Raw genomic sequence first — 18,874 nt, forward strand, 5'->3', positions numbered from 1 at the left:
AGACCTAAGTAAACAAAGTGTTCTGGTGCGCCAGCTGCTTACCCTGATGGGCCGGGACAGCAACTGGTGGGGAAATTTGGGGGGGGGGGGAGGGGAAGCTGGGGGTCAGGAGAGTAACCCCTGTGACCACCCCCCACATGACCCCAGCCTTAGCTCGGGACCCCCACACACTCCCCATCCCAGCCCTTCCCACCTTATCTGGGGAGGGCCAGGGGAGGATGTCTCTGGCCCGGCTGGAGCTGCTCCAGGAGGCTGGGCAGCGCAGCCGCAGCCTGCACTGGGGGGTGGGGCCGAGCGGCACGGCTGCAGCCTGCCAGCCCCAGAGCTGCAGCTGCTTTGGAGGCTGGGGGGAGAGCAGTGTGGCCAGAAGCGGAGAGAGACTCTGGCCCCGTCTCTTCCCTTCTGGCTCTGCTGCCTCTCCTGGCTCCCTCTGTTGGGGGGAGGGGCTGTGTCCCACCTCTCCCTCTCTATACCCGTTCATAAGCTGATCCCCTTCTCTTGTGCTTCCCTTTTTTACTAAAAAAATTTGGCTTATGAACGAGTATATACGGTTATTATATTTCTTCCATGGCTACAGGAGCTTTGGAACATGGTCTAGAGCAGTGGTTCCCAAACTTTAACAACCTGTGAACCCCTTTCACTAAAATGTCAAGTCTCGCGAACCCCCTCCTAAAAATGAATATTTCCAAGGATTTTCTCCTTTTCCTGAGTATAAATTATAAAAGCAGTGATCTTGGAAATATAAAATTTGTTTTGATGACATGCTTATTACACACTATTTATTATTATTATTTATCATTACAGTATTTTTATTACATTATGAAAACGGCAACACTCTTCCAAGATCTCACTTTCGTAGCTTGTATCACTTCGAATAAGCCTCTTATAAGACAAGGCTACTATGTTTCATCAAGGAGTATCAGATGTGAAACCAGCATGAAGGCATTTAAGAAGCCAACTCAAAGAGCTCCTCCTACACAAGCATTCAGGTCTTGAGCAGTCCAGGCAAACAATGCACGTTACAACAAAGCTTAAACTTGTTCTTCATCATAATTTTAAAAACTATACTAGCTGCCTATTTAATTTTAAAAACAGCAAAAAATATCCACCTCCCTTTCCATTTCTTATAAGGAGTCTTGAAGTTTAAATCTCCTCAGTGTGATAGATCTGCTTGCTTTGATCTGCTTAGCTCTTGGAAGTCCAGGGGCTCTGGGCTGCTGGCCCCATGGGGCCTGGGGTCCGGGTCCCTAGTAACAGCTCTGTCGACCATTAGGGAATGTTTTTCCCAAGAACCCCCTGTAACATTTCGCGAACCCCAGTTTGGGAACCACTGGTCTAGAGCATAGGTTTTTAATCTGGAGATTGCAAAACCTCAGAGGTCAGGAAGGAAGACTGGGGTCATGCTGTCCTTCCCCTACCCTATGGCTAAATGTGAGGAAGTCCTGGATGAATGGGAGGGCTGTTTTGGGGGGAGGGGTAAGGGTACCCCCTTATAGAAAAGATTGAGAACCACTGGTCTAGAGCCATACATTTGAAAATTTAAACATGTCTAGAGGTGGCCTAGCAGCCAGCCACAGAGCAAATATTCCTGATATTTCACAAATGTGCACATAGAGGAAGATGACAGTGATTGTTAATTCTGAACCTAATTAAATTAATGATGAGGATTTTAAAAGAGATTTCTGTGTGGCATGCATAACAGCAGAACAGTTCCTACTGTGTGAAACTACTCTTTCAAGCACTAACATTTCCAACGAAGAAATTATTGCATACCTAAATAAGACCATAGGGACACCACCCCAATAAATTATTTTAATGTTTAAAATTGATAGTCCTGGTATTTATTAAGTTCAGAATGAACTCAAGGTTCCCCTGTTCCTTTCCACCAACATGCTACAACTTTGTATTAAGAAAACAAAACCACATCTCAGATAGTAATAACTCTCAGCAGAAGTGATATGCAGGGTCACATGCCCCCACCACTCCAGATTTGCTGCTTGGCTTGTACTGAGCATGCTCACACAGACTGAGCATGCTCAATAACACTGCTGAAGCAGGCTGCCCTTATTCCACCTGCCCACTATCAGCAGGCATGAATCATCCCTTATTCTCAGTCAGCATGAACTTGTACTAGATTTGAAAGGAGAGCTAGTGAAAAATAGTATTTGTATATCATTACCCCTCCCCTGTAGCTTCTTTGAATTATTAATATATATTAAATATAGTTTTTGAATGATATTGACTACACAGCTGATATATTGGTATGGATTTTTTTTTTAAATTACAATAAATATTTCTTTTGAGGCCTGGTCTACACTACAGGGTTAGCTTGAATTTAGCTGCGTTAGGTCGATTTAAAAATGACTGCGTCCACACAACCATACCCGTTCCGTCGACCTAAAGGGCTCTTAAAATCGACTTCTGTACTCCTCCCCGACGAGGGGAGTAGCGCTAAAATCAACTTTGCTGGGTTGAATTTGGGATAGTGGGGACGCAAATCGACGGTATTGGCCTCCGGGAGCTCCATCCCAGAGTGCTCCATTGTGACCGCTCTAGTCAGTGTGGCAAACTCAGCAGCACAGGTGACCATGCAGTCCCCCCAGAATCGTAGAGTGTAGAATGTTTCTAGGTTCCCCCTATCGTCTCCGTCCCTGAGGTTATCGCAGATTAGAAGGCGAAAAAAACACACAGTGACATGTTTTCTGAGCTCATGCAGTTCTCCCGCACTGATAGGGCACAGCTTAATGCATGAAGGCATTCAGTGGCAGAACCAGGAAATTAAGTGAGCGCGAAGAGCGAAGGCAGGATGCGATGCTGAGGCTAATGGGGGAGCAAACGGACACGATGAAGCGTCTGTTGGAGCTGCAGGAAAGCCAACAAGAGCACAGACCCCTTCTGCATCCACTGTATAACCGCCTATCCTCCTCCCCATGTTCCATAGCCTCCTCACCCAGATGCCCAAGAACGTGGGTTGGGGGAGACTCTCGGCATCCAGCCACTCCACTGCAGAGGATGGCCCAAGCAACAGAAGGCTGTCATTCGAACAGTTTGATTTCTAGTGTGGCTACAATAAGCAATGTGGCCTTGTGCTTCCCTCCTCCCCCACTCCACCCAGGCTACCTTGTCCATTATCTCATTTTATTTTTAATTAATAAAGAAAGAATGCATGGTTTCAAAACAATAGTTACTTTATTTCAAAGGGGGGAGGGTGGTTGGCTTACAGGGAATTAAAATCAACAAAGGGGGTGGGTTTGCATCAAGGAGAAAAACACACAACTGTCACACCGAAGCCTGGCCAGTCATGAAACTGGTTTTCAAAGCCTCTCTGATGCGCAGCACGCCTTGCTGTGCTCTTCTAATCGCCCTGGTGTCTGGCTGCTCAAAATCGGATGCCTAGCAATTTGCCTCAACCTCTCACCCTGCCATAAACATCTGCCCCTTACTCTCACAGATATTATGGAGCACACAGCAAGCAGCAATAACAATGGGAATGTTGGTTGCGCTGAGGACTGACCAACAGCGCCAGCGAGCTTTTAAACGTCCAAAGGCACATTCTACCACCATTCTGCACTCGCTCAGCCTATAGTTGAACTGCTCCTTACTACTGTCCAGGCTTCATGAACGGAACCCCCGAGCAGCAGAGCAGAGTTGCAGCGGAAGTGGTGGATGAGGATGGTTAGCAGTCCTACTGCACCGTCTGCTGCCAGAAGCACCCAGGAGGACCAGAACGGATCCCCCGAGCTCGTCACTGGGAAGCAGGAGAGCAGAACTGCAGGACAGCAGAGTTGCAGCGGAAGCAGTGGAGCTGTACACCATGCTTTGGAGGTTGCTAGGAGCTGGGCAGGGAAGACGTTCCCAGAACCCCCGGCCAAGCTACATGTCCGTTAAGGATGGTTAGCACCTCTGCTGCGAAGGCAAGGAGCTGCTGCTGTGTAGCAATGCTAGCTGCTGAAGGTGCTTCTGTGTCGAATGCTTGGAGGTAGGGCAAGGTACCTTGGCCAAGGCAAAAGAGCAAGAGCCCTGGAGCTGTTACATGTGTCAACCACAGAAGTGCTATGGGGTGTTACAGCGCCGACCGGACTGGAATGTACGGCTGCAAGACTTCTTCACCAGGACAAAGGTCAGGAATATGATGCACCTAAAATCAAAAAGGCCCGCACATTTCCCAGAGTCACTACCCTTGATAACAGAATGTCAATGATTGATTGCATTGGCTACTTGGATCACAGCAGCCCCCACAGTAGACTTGCCCACAACAGCAGCGGTGACGGTGAGCTGAGCGGGCTCCATGCTTGCTGTGGTATGGCATCTGCACGGGTAACCCAGGAAAAAAGGCACAAAACAATTGTCTGCCGTTGCTTTCACGGAGGGAGGGGCGACTGACGACATGTACCCAAAACCAACCGTGACAATGTTTTTGCCCCATCAGGCATTGGGAGCTTAACCCAGAATTCCAATGGGCGGTGGAGAGTGCGGGAACTGTGAGATAGCTACCCACAGTGCACTGCTCTGTAAGTGGATGCTAGCCACGGCACTGAGGATGTACTCCGCCGACTTAATGCGCTTAGTGTGGATATATGCAATCGACTGAATAAAATCAATTTCTAAAAATTGACTTCTATAAAATCGACCTAATTTCATAGTGTAGACATACCCTAAGGCAGATACAAACCTTGGGTTATTTTAGACAGAAAATTCTGTTACCTACCATAACTATATTTAAAATTGTATCAAGGATCTATTATGGATAATGGATAATTAGGAGTCCTATATCATAATTAGATAATATTGTCTAGGATTTGGTGAGAATACCATGTTTAAAAATTGAAATAAAAATGTGTCTCTGAAACTGACTACTTAATTTCTCTAAAAATTATTGAAAATAGCAAAACTTATCAATAGCAATTCATAGTAAGTGCAGCTGTAATTAGCCAGCAGGCCCTGCAATGCCATTCAGGGGGTATGGCCTGCCCTCCACTATAACCTAGTGCTGGCTATAAGCTGCTTTTTCTCAGTTTTGTATTTTTACTTCTAAACTGCAATATAATATTACAATCCTACGAGCACCCCAAGGCCAGATGGACCATTGTTGTCATTATATTTACCCCAAACGTGGCATGTAATCTATCACTGGAAAACTAGTAACTCACTGATTATCAATATTCTTGTGTGCTGTATGTACAGTTAACCCACAAAGAATTTTACAGATGTGCTAGAAATATGTGACAAATGTGTTTAACCAGGCATAGTAGGGAGAGTTGATCTACTGGTTTTCTCCAGACAAAGGAAAGAAGCCGACACCTCAAACCAGGTGTGGTGAAATTCAATGGGCTATTCATTTGTATCAGAGGTTACAGGAAGAGATCATTTACATTGAAAAGAATCACCAGCTGGAAGGAACGAGCATGGAGGCTATACCAGACAGCATGATGTCCCTCCCAGCAGTGAAAAGGAACTTTATCAGGGGACACATTTTCAAAGGTTCACTGGACTATAAAGAGAGGGAGAGCAAACCCCTAATTTATCCTTCACCTGAGGAGACAAAGAAACCGAGCACTTTGAGCTCGGAGAAGGGTTAAGGGGCCTGGTCATCCATGCTGGAAGAAAGACTGGTGAGAACAATTTCTTTACATAAGAACATCAGAATGGCCATGCTAGGTCAGATCAATGGTCCATAACCTGTCTTCTAACAGTGGCCAATGCCAGATGTTTCAGAGGGAATGAACTGAATAGGGCAATTAAAGAGTGAAACATCCCATCAACCAGTGACAGCTTCTGGCAGTCAGAGGTTTAGGGACAATTGGCACACAGGGTTGTGTCCCTGACCATCTTGGCTAACAGCCATTGATGGATCTATCTTCCATGAATGTATCTAGCTCTTTTTTAAACCCAGTTATATTTTTGGTCTTCACAACATCCCCAGGCAATGAGTTCCACTGGCTGACTGGGCACTGTGTGAAGAAATACTTCCTTATGTTTGTTTTAAACCTGCTGCCTATTAATGTCATTGGGTGACCCCTGGTTCTTGTGTTATGTGAAGGGGGTGAATAACACTTCCCTATTCACTTTCTCCACACCATTTATGATTTTATAGACCCCATCATATCCCTCCCTTAGTCATCTCTTTTCTAAGCTCAATAGTCCCAGTCTTTTTAATTTCTCCTTGTATGGAAACTGTTCCATATCTTAATCATTTCAGTTGCCCTTCTTGGTACCTTTTCCAATTTTAATATATATCTTTTTTGAGATGAGGATACCAGAACTACACCCAGTATACAAGATGTTGGCGTACCATGGAGTTTTGTAGTGGCATGCTGATATTTTCTGTCTTTTTATCTATCCCTTTCTTAATGGTTCCTAACATTGTTAACCTTTCTGACTGCCACTGCACATTGAGCAGATGTTTTCAGAGAACTATCCACAATGACTTAAAGATCTCTTTCTTGAGTTGAAACAGCTAATTTAGACCCCTTCATTTTGTACATATAGTTGGGGTTATTTTTTCCCAACATGAATTACTTTGCACTTTACAATGAATTTCATCTGTCATTTTGTTGCCCAGTCATCCAGTTTTGTGAAATCCCTTTATAACTCTTTGCAGTCACCTTTGGACTTAACTACCCTGAGTAATTTAATATTGTCTTCAAACTTTACCACCCCCTTTTCAAATTCTTTATGAATAAATTGAACAGCATAGGTGTCAGGGTGTTACAAGAAAACTGGACTTGACATAACCTCAGCCATTTTGTGTACCCAGCCACCATTAGCTGAAAGCGAGAACACCACATAGTCAGGATTACACCTTTGCTTTAGCTGACAAAATATCTGAACAGCTACAATGTTGCTAATAAAAAGAAATAACATAACTTATTAATAAAAATCAAAGAAAGTGTGGAAATCTGGGTGTCTATGACCATGAGTTCTTTTGGTTAGGAGTTGCTTTTCTAATAAGTAAAATTATTTCCTATCTTTTAACCAGTTACTTATCCATTAGAGGACCTTCCCACTTATCCCATGACTGCGTAATTTGCTTTAGACCCTTTGGCTTCCTGAAAGTCCAAGTAAACTATACCAACTGGATTACCCTTGTCCATGTATTTGTTGACACTCTCCGAGAATTCTAATAGATTGGTGAGGCATGATATCCCTTTACAAAAGCCAGGTTGACTGTTCCCTGACATATCGTGTTCATCTGTTCTCATACTTCTGTTATTTACTTCAGTTTCAAACAATTTGCCTTGTACTGAAGTTAGGCCTGTAATTGCCAGGATCACCTCTGAAGCTTTTTTTTTTTTTTTTTTTTAAATCACTGGTACATTAGCTACCCTCCAGACATCTGGTACAAAGGCTGATATAAGCAATGGGTTACATACCACGGTTAATAGTTCTGCAATTTCATTTTTGAGTTCCTTCAAAACTCTTGGGTGAATACCATCTGGTCCTGGTGACTCACTGCTGTTTAGTTTATCAATTCGTTCCAAACCCCTCTTCTATTAACACCTTTATCTGGGACTGTTCCTCAGATTTGTCACCGAAAAATAATGGCTCATGTGTGGGTATCTTACTCACATCATTTGCAGTGAAGACTGATGCAAAGAATTCATTTACTAGCTCTGCAACGGCCTTATCTTCTTTGAGTGCTCCTTACATGCCTCGATCATCACCTGGCCCTATCTAGTTTGTTAAGTTAGATTGAAGTCTTAGGAACATATTCTTACTTGTTTGTTTATAACTATTTCTATCTTTATTTCCTTATAGTTGATATAACTTAAACCTATGTCCTTTCATTAATAAAATTATTTTACTTTTACTACAAGCCAGTTGAGTGCTTTGATTGAAACAGAGTGTTTGTTTACCCCAGTTAAGGCAATAAGCTGCTGTGTGCTGTCTCTAGGAGCAAATGGGGTTCAACTGATTGTACCTGCTAGGCAAGGTTGGGACTAGCAGAGTCCTGAAGAGATTGCTGGCAAGGCAGACAAGCTGATGTGTCAGGGAGTTAACACATAGCTTAGCAGCAGCTCTCACTTGTTGATGCTGAGAGGGATAACACAGTAACCCCAGCAGAGTGTCACAAATTATTTGCACAATAAAATGAAACTGAAGCAATGTAGAAGTAATGTAAGAGGACAAGAAAGCAAAAAGAAGGACAGATTGATATGAGCCCTCTAGCTATGGTTATGGAATGAGAGTCTTGATGATAACTCCAGAACAGAAAATATAAATTTGAATAATCAGGTAATCTTTCAGTATTATTAAGTAGCCACAAGTGTGAGTATAAAGTAGAGTAGTCTCCCTGAAAGAAAATTTAATCCTCAAGGCACCAAATTCTAGAGAGACCTCCTAGGAATATATTGTTTATTAAATCTTATCTAATGACACAGCTATAAAAATGTTGTCAACAGTTGCTTGTGGTAACTAAGCTTATTAAACTTTTATCTTCCCATGGCTTCTGAGCCCAAATAACAGCTGGAAACCAGATAATAAAGAAATTCAATCCATCATTCTTACAGATGAAATTAATATCTGTCAAATTCACTTCTGACAATTTACTATAATAGGTTTAAAATAGCTGCTTAGATTTCTTTTTCTGGTCTAAGGTAGCTGTTGTAAGAAAAACAAGAAGTAATTTCTAAGTACTGCCACGTTCAAGTTAATTATGGTAAACAGAAAGCTATTACAGATATTAAGTTAATCCAAGATGTACAATATATGTAACACAAACAGCAGCTTTGTATATTTGAATTTAAAATATAACCTTTTATGATAAGTAGGCCTGGTCCATGACACTGATAACCCCAGGATTGAGGTCAGAATAAAGGACTAAAATCAGTGCCAGGTGATAATTTAACTAAACCCTCAGCTTCTTCTAATGCATTATTAAACTAATTTGAAGCATTTTAATATAAAGTCTGCATGCAGAACAGGAGCATAGGAATGTAGCAAATTGTAATTAAGTATGTAAATTCTGATGAAATAATCCAGCAGGCCCAATCTCAGCAAGCAAACTGCATACTGTCGACTCAATGTAGAAAATAACTGAAAAAGATAATAAGTATAAATGCATTTAAAAAATCAGAACTTCAGAAGTTACCCTGGGGGGAGGCAGGCATGCTGCACCAAGTCTAAGGACAGCACAGTGGTGATTATCATAATCTGCTTTTGGAGACCTTGTGCTTTACTGAGGGCTTGTCTATACAGTGCAGTAATTCACTTGGGGAGGGTGTTGAATTCTAAAGTGCACCAATGTGCACACTAGGGAACTTTCAGGGTATGCCAGCAGGGTCTATAGAGGTCAGTTAATGTGCAACATGTCGGTGCACTTTAGAATTCACACACCACTGTCACGCATTTCCGCACTGTCTAGATAAGCCCTGAGACACAATGTTTTCAGGAGCTCCAACTGTACTGGGGCAGTTTAATCTTTAGAATGGTATTAACACTGAGAAGGACCAAGCATGGGAATCAATAGCTCCCCACTGCTGGAGCCTTTTCCTGCTTCAGTGAAAGACTCCAGCAGCGGGGAAAGGTTCTGGCAGGGGGAGGCAGCAGGGGAAGTCTTCGGCAGTTCCCTACCTCCAGAGCCTTTTCCTGCTGTCTCTCCCCTCCCATCCCACAGCCTTTCACTGATGCGTGTAGCTACACACACCAGTGTGGACACAGCCTGCTTTTCACTGCAGCGTGCAGCTATACATGCCCTACACACTACCATCAGTCATGTGCAGTGTAGATGTTGCCAAAGGCTAAGCCCATTGGAGACCACAAAGTATTACTTTTTTTGGTTCCTATTCAAATAAATTAGTATTTTAAAATACTTGACCATTTTTATTATTATTTGATAATATCTGACTGGTCAACTGACCAATTATTTTTGGACCGGTCAAATACCTCACAATCTAGCAACATTGACTGGTGAGTCTTCTTCTCAATGGATATCACTCTTGAAAGAAAAGAGAGCCCTACGGCACACAAGTGCACTAAGGGGTAGAAAATATAGACTTGATACTGTAAGAATGAAGCTTAAAGTTGTATTTGCTGCCATTTGCACCAGGCACACTAAAATACACAAATTAAAACCAATTAGATACATACTGCATACAGGAATGTGCATTTTTGTCTGGGCATCATTTTAAAGCTCTTCTACATCAAACTTTAGAACTAATCTTAACTCTACACCAGAGGCGGGCAAACTACGGCATGCAGGCAACATCTGGCCCGCGGGACCGTCCTGCCCGGCCCCTGAGCTCCTGGCCCGGGAGGCTAGCCCCCGGCCCCTCCCCTGCTGTCCCTCCTCCCCCGCAGCCTCAGCTCGCTTGCTCCGCTGCCGGCGCAATGCTCTGGGCGGTGGGGCTGTGCAGCTGCAGCTGCCGGGCCTGCCCCGGTCTCTGTGCTGCGTGGTGGTGGCAGCGGCGGCGTGGCCCGGCTGTAGCGTCGCCAGCCACCGGTGCTCCAGGCAGCACTGTAAGGGGGCAGGGAGCAGGGGGGGTTGGCTAGAGGGCAGGGGAGTTCAGGGTGGTGGCGTGGATAGGGGTCGGGGGGGTTGGAGGGGGGAACAGGGGGTTGAATGGGGGCAGGGGTCCCGGGGGGGGCAGTCAGGAAGTAGGGGGGCTTGGATGGGGAGGCAGGGGGCAGTCAGGGGACAGGGAGAAGGGGTGATTAGATGGGGCAGAGGTCCCGGGAGGCCGTCAGGAATGAGAGGAGGAGTTGGATGGAGCGGTGGGAGTCCGGGGGCGGTCAGGGGACAGGGAGCGGGGGTCTATGGATGGGGCAGGGGTCCCAGAGGGGCTGTCAGGGAACACGGGGGATTGGATGGGGCAGGAGTCGGGGGGGGGGGCAGATAGGAGGTGGGGGCCGGGCCACGACCCCCTCCCCTAACCGCCCCTCCATACAATTTACAAAACCCGATGCGGCCCTCAGGCCAAAAAGTTTGCCCGCCCCTGCTCTACACTTAACTCGTCTGTACATTTGAAACTTTCAAACGGCACCTTCATGCATTTATTTACTGTTTCCTTTTATGTTAACTCTGCTTACATATTTTTTGTTCATTATAGTTGTGTTTTGTGTAGAAACTGATGTATTTTTAGCAGCATCTCTGCTGTTACTTTAGGGGGTCACTGGTGTCAATTTGTTTTAAATGATTTAAAATAAGGCCTCGTTTCTTCCAGTTAATCTCATTTCAAGATCTTGCACAGTTTTGCTTGAGATTCAGTGATGACTGGAGATACCACAGTGACCTTTCGGGTCACAACACCATGAGCCAATATATTCATTGGAATAATTGGCTCTGCAGTTACATGTGTTCATAATGCTGCACTCCCTGTGATAGGGAAAGGTCTGTCCTGGGTGGATTCTCAAGATATTTTAGACCCAAGAATGTTGAGTTTCATATTGTATGTGAAAGATTAACAAAAAACATTATTAACTAGCTACCAATGGCAGAAAAGAGGATATCCCACTGCTGTTAGATATGTAGGGCAAGATTTAAAAAGGTATTTAGGCACATTAAAACATAGATAGGTGTGTAGTGGGATTTACAAAAGGACCAAAGGCCCATTGACATCTACTTTCCCAAGAGAGCTAACCTCTGTGAAATTTATAAAGTTAGGTTTCAGTGCTCTAGCCTCCAGCTCTGCTATAAAAATCTCAACATTTTTTTATTAAGCAACCCAAATATGGATTACTTTTATAAAAACAATAATGTAGAAACAATGTCAGATTCAAAGTGCAATCCCTACATATTAAATACAAATAAGTTTGTAAGCATCTCCTAGTATTGTGAAATGCAGTGTGAGCTATGCATACATTTTTATCACTGGAAGGGAAAAATGGCGAAAAATTAAGTAATTTATGTCTGATGAGCTCTTCAGTGGTTGCAGCTGTTTACTGTTGATGAGAGTTTTCAGACTCCTTATTTTGCAGACACTGACAGTAAAAATGGGATCCAAGAAGGTGCCTAAAACCATCTACTGCAAAAGGCGATTCTTACTCCATTTTCTGATCCCCTCCCTTGTGCCCCATCTCACTTTTAGATCATTCTCATCTCTTTGAATGATGACTAGTCAGCAATATAAAACAGAAGGTAGAAATATTACCCCATTAATTGTTACCAATAAAGATGAAAGACAATGATGGAAGTTATTTGTTTTTGGTAAGTATCATTATTTCTGTACCCTTCAAAATTAATGTCAATGTAATGTTTAACAAGCAGGAGACCACATGCATAGCAGTGAAAAAGAAGTCTAATGCTAAACTAGTAAATGAAAAGCTTTGCTAGGTATTTAATTGCACTCAGTTTCACGCCCAACCCACAAATAGACTTCTCTAATATTAGTGTTCTCATGATACATGCATCCAAACAAAAATGTGAGTAACATGAACAGATAACCAATCTCTCTCCTTCAATTCCATGTGCCAGAACCCAACTATTCATCCTTATCTTCTGCACTTGAAATGCCACATAAATAATTTTAAAAGGCTATGCTTGCCAATGTGTCTTCAATCATTTCAAAACCTGTTCCCTCTATCCCCTTCCAGTTATTCAATTGCACTTGACCCTCCCCACAGTGTTATCAGTCACAAATAAATAAAAATCTTTGCCAAAGTCTTTTTCAACCATCAACCTGTTCAGTTCACCCTACATCCTCAGCAGATATACAATCTTACAATGATCGCCATGTTCAAGACATTTAAGTTTTCCCTTCTGTTCCCATTTGCTCCCTCATCCTGTTTTTAAATATACAATAAACATTGTCTTCTATTTTTACTTTCTTACTTCAGTTATTTAATACTGCCCTTCTATTTGCAACAATAAAAGTGAGTATGGTGGACATGGTGCTGCTCTGTAATAATTCATGCATATTGTTATGGTAACCAGATTATTGGAATATTTATTGTGCAAAGATAAGGCTTCTGTATTTCAGGGTTTATTAATTTCATGTTGTGAGGTTTATTTCTAGCAATTTTTGAGTTTTATGTAATATCCAAAAATCAGGGGGGATTGAGCCTGTTTGTATACACCGTAAACAGTAATCTCTTTGTAATGTTCCCTAGTGCCCTTTAACATAGTACTGTTTCAATCATCACTATGTTAAAGCACACTAGAAAACCTTTAGTTTGCATCAGCAGTGTGTACTGGGACCAAATAATGTGCAACACGTTAGTGCACTTTAGAAATTACATTCCCATAGTTGGCTTTACTGCTCAGTGTAGACTAGATAAAAATAACCATTTCTGCTGTTTTTCTTCTTTTTACTGGACAAACAGTTTGTTTGTTTTTAAGTGGGGTGTTTTTAATTGGTGGTTTGTTTGTTTTTTTTGGAGGGAGGGTTAAATTAAAAAAACTCAGTAGCCTTAGAATATATTGGCTTAGTTTTATAGAAGGCTGTAAGTAAAAGCAAGTAGGAGAGAAACAATGGCTTAAGATAAGTCATCCCATGGTAAACTTTGAAGGTTGTTAGAGCAAAATGACTGAGCCATTGGTTCTGAAAAGTCTGCCTCAATCTCCTACAGAACCTACCAAAATGGGTTGGACAAGCAGGGCCAAAGCACAGAAACTGACATGAACAAAGGAACTTTGGCTGGATTTAAAGGAATTCTCTCTATCAAGTGGGAGGTAGTTGTTGTGGCACTCACATAGGTACCCACTGGAGTGTCCAAAGAATTTAGGCCTACCTAGAGTACCATCAGGGGATGGTAAGCCTTTGGGTAAGATAGGCTTCCTAGTGGATTATTGTTTTAAAATCCTCTCTCAATGTTTTGTTTCTGCTGGGTGACAGGGGATGGATCACTTGATGATTACCTGTTCTATTCATCGCCTCTGAAGTACCTGGCATTGGCCACTGTCGGAAGACAGGATACTGGCTAGATGGACCTTTGGTCTGACCCAGTATAGCCATTCTTATGTACTGTAACAATTAAACAATACTTTGATTTCAGAAGATTGTCTAGTCACTATATACACCATAGTTCACAGATTCCCAGAAGGTGGGGAAGAAAGGCAGGTGCCAAATCCAGCTGGACTTGCTGAGTAAGTCCTGTAGATACTCAAGGTGCTGTAGACCAGGATTCAGTCAAAGAGTGGGATAAGTGTGGAATTCCATCGCAGGAGAGGTTAAGGCAGGATCATGATCTCAGATTTCTTTCTTGGGTGAAGAGGGTGAATTCTGGTACTGAAGGTAAGGAATTATTTTAATTATTTACTGGAAATGTTTGAAACCAGTCAGAGGGGAAGAAAATGCTGAAAAAGTACAGAGGAGACACGAAAAAGACAGTGAAGATTACTAGACCGAGTGAACAGTGATAACAATGAGAGAAACAGCCTATGAATGGCGCTAAGAAAGCAAAATGGAAGGCTCAAATAACAGTATAGAAGACATGATTGCAACTGCCAGGATGAGAGAATTTACAAAGCACCAGAGGACACTACAGACAGCATATTTCCCAGCTGACACACATGTTGAGGCAGCCACCTGCTAACACACAGAAGGCTGTTAAAAACATGCAAACAAGTCATCTGGTTTCAGTCAGTTGAAAAGCATACTTAAGCCTTCAGATGTGCTGAGCAGGAAATGCTTTGAGCAGGGCCGGCTCTAACTTTTTTGCTGCCCCAAGCAGCAAAAAAAAGCGCCGCCCCCCGCCCCCCCCGCCCCCCGCCGAGCGCCGCCGGAGCCCGCCCCCCCCGAGCGCCGCGCCGCCGGAACCCCCCCCCCCGAGCGCCGTGCCCCGCGCCGCCCCCCCGCCGAGCGCCACGCCGCCGGAGCGCCCCCCCCCCCCGCGGAATGCCGCGCCGCGCTGCCCCCCGCCACTCCAAGATTGGCCGCCCCTTACCAGGTGCCGCCCCAAGCATGTGCTTGGTTGCCTGGTGCCTGGAGCCGGCCCTGGCTTTGAGGCTTCTTCTCATATCATCACAAGTTTTTCAGCCTGAACAGGTGAGTCATAAAAGCAATAGGACCACTGGGTGAAGGTGAAAGAGGAGGGGGTTTAAAAGTCCAAGTTCTCGCTGATTTTAACTGGGTGACTCCAAATATGCAGTACTAAGATCAGGTGGCTATTTAGTGGTGTATTAAATGGAATTAGGACTGCATAAAAATATATATATATATATATATTATATTTTTTAAAATCTAAAGCCTGAAGATTGTATGCACCGGATGTTAGAAATGCACATGTATGAAATTACCTAAGCTGTAGCAGCAAAAAACTAAAAAGTTATCAGTAGTAGAGGAGACATTGCACAGAGCTGCAATGCCATCTATTTCTGTGTGCAGTAGCACGCAGTGTGCAGAGTGATCCATTCCTGGATGTGGCAATGGTGAGCTTTCTCCTGAACATGTACAATTGCTTGAGCACTACTGCAAGCCCTGTAGGAAATAGCCATGAGTTGTTAGACGAATACCAAGTGCCTGCAGCATCAAAATTCTCTAGTGAAGACCAAACTGTGTATGAATCCTAGGATGCAAACAAATAAAACACAACTCCCTTGTTTATTAAAAATGCTAATTTATGCATCATATGGACCTACAGGAAGGCGGCCCTTAAAGAATTCCACCTGGATTTCAACAATTTCCACCCCACCATCAACCTCAGCCTGGACCAGTCGACACAAGAAATGCACTTCCTGGACACTACAGTGCAAATAAGTGATGGTCACATAACCACCACCCTATACCAGAAACCTACTGACCGCTATACTTACCTACATGCCTCCAGCTTCCATCCAGGACACATCACATGATCCATTGTCTACAGCCAAGCTCTAAGATACAACCGCATCTGCTCCAATCCCTCAGACAGAGACCAACACCTACAAGATCTTTATCAAGCATTCTTAAAACTACAATACTCACCTGGGGAAGTGAGGAAACAGATTGACAGAGCGAGACTGGTACAAAGAAGTCACCTACTATAGGATAGGCCCAACAAGGAAAATAACAGAACACCAGTGGCCATCACGTACAGCCCCCAGCTAAAACCTCTCCAGCACATCATCAATGATCTACAACCTATCCTGGAAAACGATCCCTCACTCTCACAGACCTTGGGAGACAGGCCAGTCCTCGCTTACAGACAACCACCCAACCTGAAGCAAATACTCACCAGCAACTACACACCACAGAAACACTAACCCAGGAACAAATCCCTGTAACAAACCCCGTTGCCTACTCTGTTCCCATATCTACTCTAGTGACACCATCAAAGGACCCAATTACATCAGCCACACCATCAGGGGCTCATTCACCTGCACGTCTACTAATGTGATATATGTCATCATGTGCCAGCAATGCCCCTCTGCCATGTACATTGGTCAAACCGGACAGTCTCTACGTAAAAGGATAAATGGACACAAATCAGACATCGGGAATGGTAACATACAAAAGCCAGTAGGAGAACACTTCAATCTCGAGATTCAACAACAGATTTAAAAGTAGCCATCATTCAACAAAAAAACTTCAAAAACAGACTTCAAAGAGAAACTGCAGAGCTACAATTCATTTGCAAACTTAACACCATTAATTTGGGCTTGAATAGGGACTGGGAGTGGCTGGCTCACTACAAAAGCAATTTCCCCTCTCTTGGTATTGACATCTCCTCATCAATTATTGGGAGTGGACCACATCCACCCTGACTAAATTGGCCTTGTCAACACTGGTTCTCCACTTGTAAGGTAACTCTCTTCTCTTCACGTGCCAGTATATTTATGCCTGTTTCTGTAATTTTCACTTCATGCATCTGAAGAAGTGGGTTTTTTTTACCCACAAAAGCTTATGCCCAAATACATCTGTTAGTCTTTAAGGTGCCACCGGACTCCTCATAATGTATGCAGTTCACATTTAAAACAAATGTTGGTACAGCAACTCTCCAACTAGGAACTGATACTCCTTTTTGCAGCCCTATGCTGTGAACTGTGGGATGGGTACCAATAATATACCAGTATTGTAACCTTGACAGTGGGTGCTAAGTGTAGATATCCTGTGTAATTTTATATGAGCCAAAGTTAGTGAGAACAAACTGCATTATCAGAAATCACAGCATTTCAGTAAAATTGTAAGTGCAATTCTATACTGTAGGAAAGGCCAATGGTGCCCATGGGTAGCAGAGCTTGGGGGAGAAAAGTTGTAATACAAAAGAGCAGCAGACTCAGCAACTTCAGAGCTGCATGAAAAACATTCACAAGGTCATGGGCAGGAACTGGGGCAAGATGTTTCTTAAAAGTTTTTCCAAAAGAAAGGAAGGACTTGAGAAGAGAAGAGAGCACCTAAGGCAGAATTTCAGATAGCCCAGGTTAGGACCTATGAAACAGTCAAATAGCAAAGGATTAAACAGTGGTGGCTAAGGAACAGAAAAGCTAGCAACAGAATCCCTACGGTTGGGAAGTAATAGAAAACATTACAAAGTTCAGTAAGAGTCAGAAAACAATAGAGTATAATGCAGAGAAGTAGATATCAGAGGCCTGTTGAAACAGTATAGGAGGCATGGGGAACAGAGGACTGGGAGGGAGGTTGGGTGGGGGGAGGAGGTCTGGCGTACAGGTCCTGGGCTGGGGATTAGGGTGCAGGAGGGGTGCAGGCTCTGGGATAGAGTTTGGGTGATGGGTGCAGGCTCCGGGCTGGGGCAGGGGGTGGGTGTGCAGGAGGGGGTGAGTGGTGCAGGCTCTGGGATGGAGTTTGGGGGTGGGAGGCGGTACAAAGGGAGGGGGTGCAGGCGTTGGGAGGGAGTTTGAGGGCAGGAGGGGGTGTGTGGGAAAGGGGAGGGAGTTTGGGGTTAGGAAGGGGTGCAGGGGTGAGGGCTGTGGGTCTGAGGATGAGGGGTTCATGATGCAGGAGGGGGCTCAGGGATGGAGCAGAGGATTAGGGTGCAGGGGGATGATGGTAGGGTCTGAGGATGAGGGGTTCATGATGCAGGAGGGGGCTCACGGATGGAGCAGAGGATTAGGGTGCGGGGGATGAGGGTTGGGGCTGAGGATGAGGGGTTCATGATGCAGGAGGGGGCTCAGGGCTGGGGCAGAGGATTAGGGTGCGGGGGGATGAGGGTTGGGGCTGAGGGGTTCATGATGCAGGAGGGGGCTCAGGGCTGGGGCAGAGGATTACGGTGCGGGGGGATGAGGGCTGGGGCTGGGGATGAGGGGTTTGGGGCATTGGAGAGGCTCAGGGCTAGGGTGGAAGGGCAGGGTAAGGGCAGCCTGCCTTGCCATTAGTGGATGGGGGGCACTAGGACCCTGGGGCAGCAGACAGCAGTTGCTGCCGGGAGGGCGTAGGAATGTGCTACTCCAGCAGCACAAGCAGGCAGGGGAGAGGCGGGGGGGCGGACGCGCGGAGGGGGGGTGGCAGGTGGAGGCCAGGGACCCATCCAACCCTCCCCCTGCTCCCTGACTGCCCTCCGGGACTCCCCTTACCATGCCCATGCCGGTCAGATGCTGGCTCCACGTGTAGGCAAAACACGCTGCCGGTGGGGCTGTTTGTGTCGTTACACTGGGCTGCAGGCAGCAGTGGGGAGCAGGGGAAGGGCTCTGGCTGCTGGAGGCCAATGAGAGCGGTTCAATCAGGCCCAGCTGCCCAATCAGCCGCGCCACACTCTGCATGGAAGGGAGGGAGGGAGGGGAGGGAAGGGGGAAAAATCCCGGACCTTTTAACCTTGTTACCAATTCCTCCCGGACGGCTATTTAAAGACGCAAAAGCTGGACATGTCCGGGGAAATACGGACGGATGGTAACTCTACTTAAGTAACATAAGAGAAAGCGTCACCTGTGCAACAAAAAAGGCTGCAGGAACAGAGGGATCCTTCAAGCTGTCAGGGGAACTTCAGAAAAAAGCTAGAAAAGGTCACAAGTGCAGCTTGGGGAAAGCATTATTTTCTCAAAAGGCCTTGATAAAAAACTTCA

At 44.8% G+C, this 18,874-nt stretch overlaps 1 protein-coding gene across 1 annotated transcript in view; it reads right to left on the bottom strand.

Moving 5' to 3' along the window:
* ASCC3 (activating signal cointegrator 1 complex subunit 3) overlaps positions 1-18,874 on the bottom strand; it is a 525,526-nt gene that overhangs the window by 247,231 nt on the left and 259,421 nt on the right. The gene's annotated exons all lie outside the window — the stretch shown is intronic.

This window comes from Emys orbicularis, chromosome 3 (genome assembly GCF_028017835.1).
Source record: "Emys orbicularis isolate rEmyOrb1 chromosome 3, rEmyOrb1.hap1, whole genome shotgun sequence".
Taxonomy (NCBI): Eukaryota; Metazoa; Chordata; order Testudines; family Emydidae; genus Emys; species Emys orbicularis.